The sequence below is a fragment of the Gallinula chloropus genome (assembly GCF_964237585.1).
Source record: "Gallinula chloropus genome assembly, chromosome: 4".
In the NCBI taxonomy this organism is placed as follows: Eukaryota; Metazoa; Chordata; class Aves; order Gruiformes; family Rallidae; genus Gallinula; species Gallinula chloropus.
In genome coordinates this window covers 56,256,948-56,269,180 of record NC_140088.1, presented here as the reverse complement: position 1 = coordinate 56,269,180, position 12,233 = coordinate 56,256,948, and positions in this window count along the sequence as shown.

The following is a 12,233-nucleotide window of genomic DNA, read 5'->3' as shown; positions in this document are numbered from 1 at the left end:
GAATGAGTAATGTCACTTCAGTTGCAAGACTGGGCTAATAATGTATTAAGGAAAAGTCTCTTGACAGCCTGATTTGCAAGGGTGGGTTTTTGCTATTTAATACTACAAACTTTTCTCTATCTTGGAATTTAGACTAGGTGCTCAGTTGCATCTAAATGCGCACCTTTCTGCCTACAAATACTAAAATAACTGATCAGTCTGTAAATGCTGTTGACTCTTTTTTTTTTACCCTTTTCTGTGGTTAAAACCAAAAAACATGCCCAGTATATAAATTTTGAATATGGTAAGAGTAGCAGCCATGAGGATGTGCACACCTGGGATCACTTCAAAATACAAAATCCTTTTTTCCCCCATAGTCTTTATTCTCACAACCTATTAATTGAATCATTACACTGAAATTAAGAAATGCTCTAGCAATTGTTGATGTACACTCTAGGCATATTTTAGCTTTTTCTCTCTCATTCTCATTTTACTGTTCCCCTACAGTGTGAGTTCCATAGACCCAGAGTGTCAGGTCTTCAACCTTAATGATTCTGTGATCAGGTCGGGAAAAGCCTTCCAGATAATCTAGTCCAAACATCCCCCCTACCACCTATATTACTAGCTTAACCATGTCCCTAAATACGGGGTAGTCTGCAAAAAAACCAAACGAGCAGAGCTAGGCTGGGTTGCGTTACACTTTTAAATCATGTTTTTCCAATATAGTTTCAGATCTCCGTTGTTTGCTGAATCACTGTTACCTACTCATCACTCCCTACTACTTCCCAAAAATTTAAAGACTGAGCTCTATAAATTTCCTTTCTGTATGTAAACAGATGTAATGCATCATAAACATAGAAGGTAGGTGATGTGAAAACTTACTTGACAACAGTAATTGTAGCTGTTTTATTACTAATGGCTTTAAGACTCTTTGATGCTTCTGTCATCTATCAAAGATAGAATGGAAAATCCAACCAAGGCAAGCTTCTGACATGCACAAATTGATAGGTATCAATTAAACTTTAAATTTTCCATGAAGAAATGTCTTCAAAGGCTTGTTTTCCTCCTCTCCCTTTCCAGTGGATGCTCTAGAGCCACTGAGTGTTCCTCTGAATGCCTCCTCTGAGGAGACAATCCTTTCCTGAAGCTGCTCAGCCAACTTTCCTCTAGATGGCAGGACCACTTTAGGCATCATAGCGGTAACTGAGCTATTGCTGGCCCCTGGTCCCCAAAGTGGTTCTGCCAACTTAGTCAATGTGAGGACATTTATATATGGTGAATAACTGGGGAAAGGGTAGGTGAGAAATGGCTTATGAGCTGTTTGTTCTCTGTATTTACTGAGCGGTATCTCAGTAAATCAGATCTGCTGCTCTGATGTTTTCCTGTGTCTCCCAGCTACTCTTGATGTCATTTATCATGAAAGAATATACTGAATATATATATTCAGCTTCTTCCTTATGTGCTCATAGAGCATGAAAAAAAAAAGTGAAATAGAAATTAAATCTCTACTATACTCTGTATGTTTGTTTCAAGGGGAACAGGCTACAGTGAGGTGTTCTAGCAATTAGTGGGGCATTTCTCATGTGAGCAAAGGCAGCAGTGGTTGCATGTTTTTGGCATATCAAGTCATGTCTCTGCTGTTTCCTTGTTTTGTTGTACAGTAACAATTCCTCACAAGCAGGATCATAACACCAGTGCCACCCTTTCTTTTTTACCTTAACTGATTTCTACTGTCTCATGCCGGGAGAACTAACCTGCTGAGATAACTAAGGGATTCTGTCATGAAAGTGGGATTTAAGCCCTCTGTCCTTCAACCAGTAAAAGGATTTAACCAAGAAACTGGTCTCCTTAATTGTCCTTTCATGTGGAACTGTTGTCTATATGTAAAAAGCTGACAAACAGTACCTCCTTTGAGATGCTCTTTGAGTTTTCAAAAAGGACAGAAACTGTTTATTCAATACAGTTAATTAGAAGGCTTGTATAGTTGCATCCCCACTTTTTAACTATAGGTGTCTTGGTTACCACTGAAAGAAGCTTTTTTTTTTTTAAACATTTAGAATGACTTGAGTATTGCAGTCGTATTACTGCAAGCTGTACCTAAAATGATTACTATTGTAGGCTGTTTTGAAAAACAAACCAGATGAAATTAAGAAATTTAGTGAAGCAATCTGTGAAAGTCGCACAGGAATGCCAAAGTGATTTTGCTAATGTGCTATTAATAGGCATGAGAAGCTCTGAGATGATTCAAACGTTATCCAGGAATTGGAGCTGTGCTTTGATTATGTTCATGTATTTATGAGATATTTGGACCAAATTACTAACTCATTTGTAGCTGGTACTGTCCTTACTAGGATTGAGCTAATGTTAACTCTCCTGATGACTGGACCAGGAGTAATGTTCCACTTGCTTCTGTTTAGTGTGAGTTTAGAAAAAGGGCGTTTGTGTGGAAACTGATAAACTAACATTTTCCTCAGAGATAAATAGTTGAAAATTCAGTCTTCCCTTTCCTGATACTGAGAAGTCCATAAAGCATGGTAATACTGAGGGCTGTATAATTTATAGCTCACCGTATTTCTAAAAGCCTTCTTGAAGCTCAGATTTATAGATATTTCTGGGCAATACAAACTGGAAACTGTACTTCCAGTTTCAATGTAAACCCCCTCTTGGTATCTTAAAGAACAGAATCTTGGCTTTGTGGAGCCAGTTTTCCATGCTGATGCAGAAAGATGTATCTGTTGCTTCCACAGTATAACAGTGGTAGAAATACTGTTTCTGAAGCTTTTATTGCAGTGCCTTGAAAGTGTGATCTTCTTGACTAACAAAAAACAGGATTGAAGAATTGTGTGAATACTGTTTGATTTCTGTGAATTAATGCAAGGATGATGAGGATAAGGCTTTGTAAAGAAGAAACTTTCAGAGCTTTCACAAGGGGTTGGACTAGATGATCTTTCGAGGTCCCTTCCAACCCCTAGCATTCTGTGATTCTGTGACATCCATTGTTTGGATAAGAAGCAAAGAGTAAGTACTGAGAAACTTATTGTCAACTGAATGCTTCAGTGTTTTAAAAATAGTTTGGTTTTTTGAGGTCCTGAACAAAATCTGAAAGCAGTCTGAAGACAACAGAAAAAAATAATTAAACTTACCCAAAACCTCCGCAACTTGCTTAGACCTGAAAGATTTGATGTACACAGAACATGACCTTCAAGTCCATGGAAACTAAGCACTCAAGTATTTTTTTCCTTTTTGTAATAATACAACCTCAGGTATGAAATAATTATGAAAAGCCTTTCTGAATCTGCTATTCTTTAAACCCGTAATGAAATATCACAGAAACAGATCACTATGAAATGGGTTTTTCTCTCATTCTTCTGAATGAATTTTAAATGCTTACAAGTAATGTCCAATTCCCACATTTTAATGGTACCATATAATATGATCAACTTTTTAGTCTTATGATGTATTTTATTTATTTTAAGAGACTGATAAAATACTTTGACACCAAGAAACCTTGACTCAAACCCTATATTCATCAGAGGAATAATGTGCTCCTTTCCCTTGGAAAAAAACTGATGTATTTGAACTTAAAGAGGCATTTACACTTGAAAACCTCCAGCAAATAAAGTTTCATTAAAGCAAATTTCTATTTCTGTTACTGAAAACAAGTTATCTCTGAAGAACTACTGAGTACAGGAGTTAAATACGTAAAGATACTTCAAGCATTCCATATGTAAATACCGGGGTGGTGAAATTACATTTCTGCCTCTATGCTACTGCATTGGACACTTCTGTTACTAACTTGGCTGTGTTACTATATGGCTGTGCAAGGATAGCAGATGAGTAAGCTGAGGTAACTAATATGTCAGAGTTGTGCTCAGGAAGAGATCTACTGTGGACATCAGTGAAGTTGTAAAAGAATACAATGTACCTGAATCATTCACATGCATAATACAGCTTAAATAGAACCAAGATGAGATAAGCAACAATTTCAGTATTTCCATTTATTTATAAAAATTAGGAGGGTGGAAATAATGGCATACTGAAAGAATTGGAAGGTGCTGTTGTAACAAAACAAAGAAAGAAATTATGGTTTTGGTTACAGTCAAGTCACTAAAGCTTGTAATATTGTTTTAAGGTGTAATTAAAGAATGGCCCTGGAATGGTTCTACTTTGTACCATAAATGGGAGAAAGTTTGTGTATTCTGCCAAAAAAAGCTCTATCAAATCAAAGTTCATATTCATTACAGTTGAAGTAAGGAGAAGACATAGATTTTGATTCCATTCACTGTGTGCCCCATGCCTGAATATGCTGTGCATTTTGGAACGCTGAAAAGTGAAGCTAAAAAAGGAAAGAAGGCTCAAGCATTTAAAGGTGTATGATGGGATGGGGGCAGGGGTAGCTACAAGTTTCTGTGAATTTTAAAAACAACTTGTTTATGTTTTTTTCAAGTAACAGCCTAATCTTAAGGGTTACTAAATCAACTTTTATATGAATGCTTTGACTACTAGTAGAGTATTCCATTTGAACAGCACGGGGAGGTTTTATTTCTAACTGAACTACTTAGAAATGACCCATTATAGACAGAGTACCATAACAATGTCATAGACTACGAACAGGTGAAGAGCTTTGAAAGTCTAAGGCTCTGACATCTGTGGAAGTTACAAGCTTATGTTATAAAATAATTTGTAATTTTATTTCTTCAGATGACTACTGTGGAAAGGCAGATGCTCCAAATTGCATCTGAAAACTGTATATCCAGCCTTCCTTGCAGTTTGCAAAAGAGACAGTATCAGGAATGACAGAAAAACATCTTTCCTGAAGTTTTTGGGAGCTCAGTGTTTATCCAAAACATCTGAGACTATCCTTTCTTGCCCTGCTTATCACATTAGTAGCTCACCACCAGGCTGGAGGTGACACGGAGGAGCTCTGTCCTGCTGACAGTTCTGTTCACTGTGCTTATGTCTCTGTTAAATGCCGGCTGAATGTCACTGTGGCTCATCAGCCAAGCCAGTGGAGTAAGGGAAAACCTCAGTCCCCAGGATGTAGCTGGAAGGGCAGACAGCTCTGCCGTGAGCTGCAAGGCTCTAAAGCACCACATGATTGACACCTTGTCACTGGTCATGCTGTGTGTGCCTTTAGTACCCGCAGTTACAGGATGTGCTGAGCTTACTTACTGTGGATGTACAAGACTACAGTTCAGTGGGACTGAGAAGTCTTTGTGTGCTTCTGCGCACCTGTGTCTTATGGTTTCTTTCAGGCAGGACTTTCTGTCGTCTTCTCTACCCTGACCCATATTTGTGAGACTCTTTAAAGGCTTCAAACTATTCCATGGATAGTTTCTTTCAGGCAGGACTTTCTGTCATCTTCTCTACCCTGACCCATATTTGTGAGACTCTTTAAAGGCTTCAAACTATTCCATGGATCCAATTTCTTGAATGGAGGCAAGAAATTTATCACACAGTAAGGATGATCAACACGTATTCTGTTGTTTTTTCCAAGTTGAAGTGATTTTACTGCCTTAATTCCATTCAACTCAGTGATGAGCTAGGTTATGCACAGGTTACGCCATCATCTTTGTTTCAAGGTGCTTTTTCTCTAATTCCTGCTTGGCAAATATTTGACTGAGTTGCTTTGGAGCCTACAACAGTGACTGGGAAGTGGTACTTCCCATGGATTGTTTATATCACCTTTTTAGTGAGACAAGCTGGAAAGGGCTTGAGACTCTTGACAGTTGAAACCAAATGACTCTGAACACCAAGATGTGGTACCAATGGGAAGGACAACACCCAGGTCTTTGCCTTGCTCTAGTATTCTAAGTCTTTGACAAAGGTAGGACAGATGGAACAAGGTACAATCTTCACCCTGATGTAAAATCTTCTTGTCGTTTGGATGGATAAACCAGCTTTTTACAAAGTTACTGTCGTGGTTTCACCCCGGCTGAGAGCCGAGATCCACCCAGCTGCCTGCTCCTTAAAGGAAAAGAGCAGGGGAAAAAGGAGGGGGGGGGGGGGGGGGGGGGGGGGCGGGGAGAGGTAAGGGAAGGGAAAAGGAAGGGGCAAATAACCCCCAAACCAAGAAATAAGAGGCCCATGGGTTGGGATAAGGATAGTTTACTAAGATAACAGAAAGATACAATATAACAATGCTAACAGGATTTCAGAGCAAAAATATATGAAGCTGCTGATACACAATGCAGTTTCTCACCAAACCCACAACTCAGGCTGTGCCACCCAGAGCTGTCCCGGAACCCAACTGTCCCCCAAGAACTGTGCGTCCCGGAGCCGCCCCTGCTCTTCCTCCCGTCAGCCCCCCATACCCTGGGCAGGATGTAACTGGCGTGGAATACTCTCTTTGGTCAGTTAGGTCACCTGTCCTGGCTTCGCCCCTCCTTTCTCGTGAAGAGCTGAGAAAGTCCTTGACTTTCTGACAGCAATTAACAACATCAGGGTGTTATCAGCACTACTCCCATTTTAACTTCCAAACACAGCATTCCATCCACTGTTACAAGTGAATTTAACTCTATCCTGACCAAAACCAGGACAGTTACTGTTAGGTTCAGTTCAACAGACACAATTGTTAACTGTGATACCTGATTTAAAAAGCACAAAAGTACACTTGCCAAGTCCCTCTATACTTATTCTTCTGTGTAGGATCTGGTTTTACTGCTGTCATGGAGAGTCACCGAAAGAGCAATTGTAGGTTAAAAGCACAACACTCTTGTGTACTTCTCGGGTATGGATTGATCAATGCAGTCTTCTTTACTTTCATGTTTGTTTGGTTTGAGGAATTTTCCCTATTTACTATGGTTATAATTTCATAGCCTTAAAATTTTCTGGGAATTATAAGGAAAGTACTAAGGACAATATTTTGCTTGTTCTTTAGATCTTGATATTGTGAGGGTATATTGGGGTTTTCTGTTTAATCTGAAGCTTTGATACTCAGCTAATTATTTCAATGTATGGGATATACCAAAATAGAGATATGAATTTAATTCATATACCAGTTGCAAGGGAAAATTGTTGCTGTACTTGTATTGAAAGCAATGACTGTGGGGGTGGATCTTTGGTTTAATACTTCAGTTCACTTTATTAATAGACTTTACTGTGGTTACTTTCTTCTGGACTTCAGAACTGCATTAGGTGCTTTAAACAGTTCTCTAAAGCTTTGAAAATCACTTCTAAGGCCTAAGCCGTGCATTTATAATGAGTGATGCCTTGTCTAATAATCGTACTGAAACAGACTCTAGTTCTTGCGTTTCTAAGACCTAAGCATCTTGTTGGTTTTGGTGTCAGCTGTAAGTATTGAATCTGAGCTGTGGAAGTTGTTTACTGTTAGACTGTTGCAGATCTGCTTCTATCTAAACAATGTTGGCAAGCTTGGGAAAACCCAGAAATGCTCAATTTAACTGTTTCTGTTGAAAAGATAAAGGCAAAACACTTTCAGTGAAGTAGTAATGTAAATTCTAATCCATTCAAAAAGCTTATGATCTTCTGAAGTCTTTGAGGAGGCCTTTCCTTGAAGGCAAGGTGGGAATTATGTATTTTGAGAGGAATTAATTTCAAATTTAACTTTAAAGTTTATCTTTACATCCTGAATGCCTATAGCCAAATGCGTTTTCTGTATTATAGGGATGTTACAATTAAGAATATAATATAAATTATTCAGTATAATCCTGGATTTAAGAAGCCTCCAATTATTAAAATAAGGGGATTTTAAATATTCCAGATTCCATAGAGTACATTAGGAGTGTAGTACTTTCTAGGTTATTACAAAACCATCTGGTGACAAACTGTTACCAGCTTCAATAGGCTGAGTAAAAGTTTACTATGTTTCTAATATGTATACATTTTGCATGTTAGAAAAAAGTTAAATACGTAACAGTAAAATGTTATGGAATCCTCTAATAAAGAAACCAACATGTGGGGCTTTAGATTAGTAGTTGCCAGGTTCTTTCTGTCAGTACTGACTGAATGCCAAAGTGTGCCAGAGGTACCCAGTGAAAATCAAAAACTGAACTTTAAATTTGCATTTCAATCACAGGGGAACTTGGAGGCAGTCTCACTGCAAATTATCAGTGTGCACGTGTGTAATACTATGGTGAAGAATGCTGTCAATAATATGAAGTACGACATCAAAAGCAAGTAATTTGACTTCCTAATTACCTGTTAAACGTCTTGTTAAAATGCTACATAACAAAGTTAACAATGGCTTTGAGGGTATGTGAAAGCTCTTTAGAAAAACTACAAAGATCTTCAAAGATTTCTGTACTCTATGTACTAGCCCTTCTGTCTAATAGCTTCCTCTTAGCACTTTTAGTTTTTCTTTCATTACCAATTTATTTTTTGTGGTTTTCTACGTTTTTAGTCTTTACCATCCCCACACTTGTCTTCATTTGTTAATTTTTAAAATGGTGTGTTTAGGTATGCACATATGGCTAGCACTGAGCTTTTTAGCGAGTTTGAGCTTATTTCTCCAGAGAACTCAGGTGATATTTTAAGCTTATTATTGATCTTATCCACTTAAACTTGTTGTTCTGAACAGTTCTAATGAAATGCCTCAAAGACATCTTTTTAGGAGGCTTTTGTTTTATGAATTCCTGCAATTCTGGGTCTATATTAAATTTAAATAAAATAATGCATCTGTTATCAAACACCATGTTATTAACTTTTCTGAATCACTGGCAGTTGAAAAAGATTATTTTTTTTTAACGCTATTGTGAATCCCTATCATGGTGAGAGATTTGATTTAAAGTGAAGTCTTATGCTGCAGATCTCTTAACAAATAGTATTTCGAGGTGCCACATGCATATTTTTTTTCCCTTCACAAAGACGAACCTTTGACAGAATGGATAAAAATAAAGTATTGTCTTCTGTAAGTTATATGCTGTGAACATGATACAACTTTTCTCTTAACTGTTATGGAATAAAGTTTCTCTAAAGCTAATGTAAAAACAAATATACTACATGATGAAACATTCCTGGAATACTAGTTACATTGGGCTGAATTCTTATATTCATAGAATGCTACATAATTTTGTTGGGTGTGAACACGTTTCTTAAGATCTTTGCTGTATACGATATTACATTTAAATAGAAAAGCAAGTGGAGTTTAATAAAGGAGCTGTTGAAAGAGGTTTCCCTGAAAATGTTGACTTTACAATTGTTATTATATAGTACAGATGTAATGAAAAATATTTGAAGTGATACTTCATTTTGACAGTGAGGAACTGCTGTGGAAGTAGGTATCCTAATGGAGCAAAGACTCTTATTTTGTGAGAAAGCTGGGGTGGGACAAACCTGGGTACATAAACCCTCTTTATATCATACTGAACTCGAAATCATGGTCTTTGAAATTGTTGGAGTGAATTCAAACCTCATTGAAATGAGCACATGATTAAATAGTGGCCTAGGAGCTATAGAAAAAAACTTGGCTTTTTTATTGTGAAAATGTTAATTTCATTTTCAAGGTGTCTTTGTTAAGGGCATATCACAATGCGGTTAAAATGCCAAACTGAGAGTTGCTTTTTAAGTGCGATTCAAGGTGTAAAGTGATCAATGAATATGTTCATTGCAAAAATAATTGGCTCTGAGACATGTTTTTTTCTCATCCGTTACTGTTACTGTGATTATCTAATAGACGTAAACTATAACAAAACTTAATATGCTTAATCTCTAAATTTAAGTGGTATAAGTTATGGGTAATTATACTAAAATTTAAATATCTCTTCATGCTATAGGGTTCTTGTTGAAATTCACAATTTTAAGACACGAGCCATGATCTGTAGTTCAGATTTTTCCTGAAATCTGCTCTGAATCCTGATTGGTATAAACAATTTCAGGTAGACCAGAGGCAACAGGAATGAATAAAACTTGATTGCTGAGTTGTAAAGACTTTAACAAAAGTGTGTCACCAGTGTCAGCAAGTTCAGAGTGGAACTGGAACTGGCATTTAGTGAAAATCATGATTTGAGAAGAATATCCTTTGTGTTAGGATAAAATAGTGATAAAAATCTCATAGGAGATTGGATGTGCTTTTTACCAATTCCATTGCTTTAGAGGTGAAGCATCTTTAGTGGTAGATGTGTGATCATTGTGTATTGAGCATGGTAATATAGAGGTAGATGATACAGATTCCATTGCCTTGTCCTTTGGCTGGTACGTACATCTGCTTCAGGCAAACTGCAGTGCAGAGGTTATATTGCAGGAAATGAGGACAACCACTGAAAATGGGTTGTTAAACCTAGATTATTATTAGGTAGGTCTGACATGCTTATGAAATGGAGCAAGTGGGGGTTTTAAGGTGACAGCAATTGAGAGACTCTCAGCTACTGAGAACTCCAAGGTTTCACTAGCCGTGCTTGAAGTGTGTTACAAGTGGAAGTCAGAGCTGCACAAATTGACAATTTAAATATAAGTTACTATAAAAATTCACTTGCTTTGTCACTAAGAGCTCATTACCGATTAAAATATATCAGAACAAGACAGAATATTTTTTTAAAAGTCAGCAACTGATTGCATAGACCTAAGAGAGACTTCGCTGGGTTTTAGCAGGATGATCTTCAGTTGTGACCATGAGTTAGTGTATTCGTTAATATAAATTATTCCAATGAGCACAGCTGCTCTGAGGAGAGGATCAGGAAGGTTAAGGGACTTGTATTTCTTGGTAGGGTACCACTGTTTAGCAGTTGATCAAGCTTGCCTTGTTGAAAGGCTCTAGAACAATTTTAAAACTAGTGTCAATTTGAGTAATTTATAGCTTATTTTCTCTGAATAGGTAACGCTTTTTTGTAAGAACAATAGGTACTTAAAGCAGTAATTCTTTGGTGTTAAGATTTATTGTCATCTGATGGATATGAAAGCATTAAGAAGTCTGTGCTGACCAGACAAGACTGTCTGGTTCTCAAATCGCACTGTATGACTTTTTTAACACTTGAAGATGATATTTTCTTGGTTTTGATATGCAGTTAGAAATCTAGCTACATAACTGAGAGCCTGATTTAGCATATGTTTATTCCCATAATGCTCCTTGTTGAAATGTTCCCAGTGTATAAAAACTCATGTTCCAGACTTTGTATAAGTTTTGTTATAATTAGAGCTAGTTTCATTTTTTGTATAAGAATGTATTGGGGAAAATGTGTTTTTTCTTGTGTAATTGCTTAAGATGGATTTTTAGTTGAAACTATTCCTGTTTACATTTGCATTTTGTAAACATTCAAACAGAGAGAATAGGTGTAGAAAATAACACTTCCTGCTCCTCTCCCCACCCCCTCCCATAATAATTTAAAAAATCCTCAAATTACAAAGAGAACACTTTATTTGATACATAACGCAGTTTGCTTTGGGTTTTCACATCAAAGAGAACACAAAATTAATTTAGATTAGTTTAACTCTTCCAATTGCCTAGAGACTAGGAAATCAACACTATCTATGTAAGAGAATACAGGAATAGCATAAAGAGTATGTGATGCTTTCTCCCCAGTATTCTTCCACTCTCCAGCTACTTGATACTTGAGGCAGTCTTGACAGATTTTTGTGTCTTCAATAACCTCAGCTGCATTTTTTTCCTCCCCTCCCAAACATGTTTAAAGTTTGATAGACTGTCCTTTTGGCATCAACAAGGCAAATATCTCCTTTGTTTAATTATGCATTGCATGAACTTGTTTGGTGTTTCTGGTACTGTTTCCTGTTTGCTTTTTTGCCTTGCCTATATTGGAAAAGAGTAAATTGCTCATGCTTGGTAAGTCTCCGCTGCTTGTGATTTTAACAGATAACATATACAATTTGAGTTTTCCCATCTTTCAGTGTGATACTCCACCTATGTATAACAAAGTGATAACAGTCCTTTCTTTTTTAATCCTGACAGGCAAAGTTTTAGACCAAGGTAGACACTCTTGCAGATGGAGGGGGAGGAGAAAAAAATCCCTTTATGCTATTTAATATGCATGTGTATAACTACTATGTGCATGTGGGAAAAATACTGGTTTTGTGGAAGTGTATCAAGAAATTAATGAATATTCAACTTATTTCAGTTGTAATTTCATGTATTTTTTAGACTAACATTAACAGTTTTCTGTAATTAAGAAGCAAACATGTTTGTGTGACAGTAACATGAGGAAGAAAATAGAAAGGATTAGAAATCAAGGACACTGAGGAGCTTAAAGGGCAAAAATATATATAATTTTTTTAAAAGGAAGCTTTATTTAAATGGCTGTCACCCTCTTTTCAGCATGATCCAGTAATTCTCTTTGAGTAATAAT